The sequence below is a fragment of the Pseudopipra pipra genome, chromosome 17 (assembly GCF_036250125.1).
Source record: "Pseudopipra pipra isolate bDixPip1 chromosome 17, bDixPip1.hap1, whole genome shotgun sequence".
NCBI classification, from domain to species: Eukaryota; Metazoa; Chordata; class Aves; order Passeriformes; family Pipridae; genus Pseudopipra; species Pseudopipra pipra.
Genome location: NC_087565.1, coordinates 1,021,717 through 1,025,895, shown reverse-complemented (window position 1 = coordinate 1,025,895; position 4,179 = coordinate 1,021,717). Strand labels below are relative to the sequence as shown.

The 4,179-nt window shown below is 46.3% G+C and overlaps 1 long non-coding RNA gene across 1 annotated transcript; it reads right to left on the bottom strand.

Annotated features, from left to right (window-relative positions):
- Positions 1-1,426: 1,426 nt before the first annotated feature.
- LOC135423409 (uncharacterized) lies at positions 1,427-3,831 on the bottom strand. Its single transcript, XR_010434813.1, has 4 exons — positions 3,633-3,831; positions 2,398-2,513; positions 1,985-2,063; positions 1,427-1,696 (listed from the first exon to the last, which is right to left on the bottom strand). It is a non-coding gene; the product is annotated as an uncharacterized LOC135423409 (long non-coding RNA).
- Positions 3,832-4,179: the final 348 nt, after the last annotated feature.

Sequence of the window (4,179 nt, the reverse complement as noted above, 5' to 3'; positions counted from 1 at the left end):
AGCAAGTAATAAAAACCTTCCAGAGTCTTCTAATTGCCTTTGTGTTAAGGATGGAAGAGGTTGTACCCCCACCAGTTAGAGCATGGCCCACAGAGGTGGTGAGGGTAACCCAGCTCTCCAGGACCACGAGGCACTGAGCTGTGCAACTGGGAGGGAGCTCCATCAGCTTCAACTCGCTCATAATAATTTACCAGAGAAGTGCAATTAAAAAATTGACAGTTTTTTAAAAAAATAATAGAATGTTATCCACTCCTCCCTAGTAGCTCATGGACGTGTTACCCAATTTCAACCCATTTGTCAGTGCATTCAAAGATATTAAGTGCTTATAAGTCACAGGGAAATGGGTGCCCGGGTTCAGGAAAATGATTAAGGAGACTGATTTTATCAGTGCTCCCACTAACCCTGCTGTGTGAGCTCATCCCTGGGAGCCATCAGTAAATCCAGTCCCACAGTCCTGAGCTGTGGGTCCCAGGGCCACGTTGGGGCTGCTGCTCAAGGATCTGCTGCTGGAAATGATTCATCCATCCATGCACTCCTACACACACAGGCACTTTCCCTGCTCTTCACACAAACACTGCTCTGCAGGATGGTTTTCTGCAGCTGCCTAGATACCCTCATGATCTCTTCTTTTTTGGTGTCCTCTTTATATCTGGCTAACAGGCATCACCTCTTCCTTCCATCCTCCCCTGCTCTGATTTTATGCCATCCAGCTCTGCCTAATTGCCAATCCCCTTCATTAAATAGTGGCACTAAGGTGGTTGACTGTGCCTATGCTTCCTTTTTTGTAGTCACATATAAGTTTTGCCAACAAATATCCCTAAAATACTGTCACTGATGCTTAAATGCTATCTCAATATTATATACTATTGCTCGATCCATTTTTAATTCCACTTAGAGCCCAGTTCTGCAACTTTGCCTCTGTGCATGTAATTTTTTTCAGGTCTCCTTATCTGAGATCAGATCAAGGCTAGACCTAAAAAACCTGGGCCACAGGCTCTGGGGACCCTGGATCCAAGTTTGTGTTATATGGCACGATGAGAAAGCATTAGACAGAGGCACATTTTTATTCCACCACCTGTATCTCCAGTGCACCTGTATCTCCAGTACTCAACAACTTCTCAACACCCGGTAGCAGGACCTTCAGTAAGAGCCATTAACATGCCACAGGAAGAGACCAGGAAAAAGTGAGAGCTCTCACTGATATCTTCTGAATAGCCATCAATTTTTAGGTTAAATGGCCAAAACAGGCTGTCCTAAGAAGATGAGATCTGCCCATGGTGCAGGAGAAGGAAAGGACTACACGTGGTACCTTCCTGGACCTCAAAGAAAATCCCATCTCGACTCCAAAAAAAGGGAATGGATTAACCTTACATATAAAAAGATTGTGTGTTTGAAGTGAGATACACAAATAGAGGGAAACTGGGGATTTTTTCCTAATATTCCTTATTGGATAAGAAGAATTTTCAGAAAGGGACCCTCAAGAGAAGCTGGGGTTGTAACATTCCAAGCAATGGAGTGCAAATACATGCCTCTCCTTGCAGCCTTTCTCCAAGGACATCCTGTTTGCTGTCTCATGAAGCTGACTTGCTTTCTGCTCCCTCTGCTCTGGGATCTTCAGGGCTGCTCATCTTCCCACACAGTCAGTTCTCTTGTCCACATTCTCAGGAGCTCCTGGCACACGGTTCTTCATTACCTCCTGCCAAACCAGTGTTTTACAGTGATTTAAAGGGATTTGCAGTGGTGTTCCCATTGCAACATCCCATTCAATGCCCTGTAGTAGCTGTGAGAGCTGTGTGATTACCACTGCAATGTTTAAGGGGTGGTTGTGCATCTGCAGTGCTGGGCTGGGCTTGGCAGAGTGCAGGCAGCAAGCTTGGGTGGGTGAGGATTTCTGCCTGGATAATTAATCCATCCCTAGAAGCATTATTTGAGGCTTGGGTGTCAGAGCAGATTTTGTTGCATTTTAATATTTCCTGTAACTTACACATCTCAGTCTTGCCCAGTTCTGGTTTCCTCTGTTCTCTGGAACGATACCACCTTCCACTCACTGGCAAGTTGTGGCTCTGTGAACATGTTAAACCTCTCATCCCATTCCAGAGTATTTCCAGCCCTCCAGCAAAGTGTTTGTAATCTTGTCACCTCATGTGGTTTGATCTTCCAAAACCCAGCAAGGGTGAATAAACTCGCTCCTCATTAAGGGAAAATGGCACATGACACACCCAGTGGAACAAAGCAATGAGGAACAGACCCATTATGGGCACATGTAAAGTGGTCTCAGACTCCAGGGATTGTGGGTCCTGCTAAATCATCTCCAGCCCAACGACCCATCCTGTATCTACAAGTTATGGGAGCAAGGCAGGAATGGTGAGGGAAGGGAAGACACCAGGCTACAAGTACCTTCAGGTGCAGTTATGAGGGACGTGGCCATTTACCACAACTGGGAATGCAGTTGTAATTAGCAGGGTGACAGTAGGGGCCTGAAGTTTCCAAGTACAAAACTGCCATCTGTACTGCTGTTTAGGAAAAGGAAAAAAAGACATTAAACTGCAGTGATTCCTGTTTCTTGGCAGGAATGGGAGAACTTTGTCACAGCACAACTCTGTGAATCCCCTGAAGGAGTTATTGCTCGTGCACAAACAGCCATGAGGTGATCCCAGCTTCTCTGGCAAAGTGGCCACTTTCTGTAGACTCCGCTCTGTAAAAATAAACTGATCACAGCAGTTCTTTCCCTTTGGATTTTTCTCACTCAGGAAACACCTATGCCCAAATCCTCAGCTGGTGTAAATCTGCAAAGCTCCTACGACTTCAGCAAGGCAGTGCCAAGTTCCTCCACCAGGGAATGTGATCTATTATTTTGGCTGAGTCTGTAAATTGCCAATTCTGTGTTTTTGGACCAATTGTTAGGTGGCTAATCCTGCAGTTTGCACATGTGGACGGTCTGAGCACTCCCATGTGAGTTTTTGGCTGTGCAAAACTGTAGCCAACACAAAGTGAGTGGGCAAGCATCTAGGTGTGTAATCCAAAGCATGGAAACATGGAGGCTGAGTTTAGCTTTTCCCTAAATGCAGCCCTTTAAATCCTTGCAATCTCCTCGCACACAGAACCCACACACAGAGTCCCTCAAAACCCACACTCACAAAAACAGCTGTAAGAGAAGAAAAGACAATGAGGAGCATTGTGGAGGCACAGTCAGTCACATCTCCCCCTCCGCTCCCCACCAGCACATGCTGGGAGTCAGTCAGCTCTTAGGGGAGCACAGGGAAAACACACACCCACAGGAACTGCTCAGCTAATCCCACTCCCTCAAATCCTGCAGGAGTTTGGTGGTTTCAGTGTGGGACTTCCTTTCTGCTGGCTTCTCCACTCCAACAAAGGAAATTTATTTTTCTGGATATTTTTTTCAACCTCATTGCATTCTCCCAGGGAGAAAAAAGTAATTTTTGCAGGTAGAGGCTGAAATTAAGCCTAAGAACTGCCAAAAGTGGAAGATGATGTGCAGACACCTGCTGGTGAGGTCAGTGGAGGCTCTGCTGTACCCAGCCTTGAAGAGGAGAAAAGAAGGTTCCTAGCCAGGGCCTAAAACCCCAAACCAGTATGTTCTTCATTAAGAAAAAATAGTGCAAGGTTTTTACCTTAATTGTTTGAGTCATTCCTGAAAATAACTGTCCAAACTACTTAGAGTAACCAGAATTCTCAGCTGGCTGACTATCCCAGTGTGTCCATCCCTGACTGACTCCATGTGCAAGTGCTCTCTGCCCTCAGCAGCTGCCCAGTGTGAGAGGCTGCCCTGCCTCACCCCCTGGGGAGTCACTCACAGTGTTTTATTTAACAATGCAAAGAACCAGGATCCATGGAACAAACACCTGTGAGATCAGGGGTGTCCCCTGAGCACTTCTGAACTCCCCCTGGGGTCAGGACTCCCTGCTCACTGGTACCAGTCACCATGTCATGAGTCAAGAGCAACTTTTCTTCTGTTATTTCCATTTTTCTTCTTCCAAGCAGCCTGGGGTCATGATATGTCCAGGACTTAGAGCCTGTTTATGAACACAGTGCTGGGACTACAAGGTCCTTGTCTTTTGGGACTGCAAGAGCCAAAGGAGAAAAAAAGGCAGCTTTCTCTGCAATCCAACATTAAGGGACACATCCCTCATGGTGCCAGTTCTGCCACCAGGAAGGGCA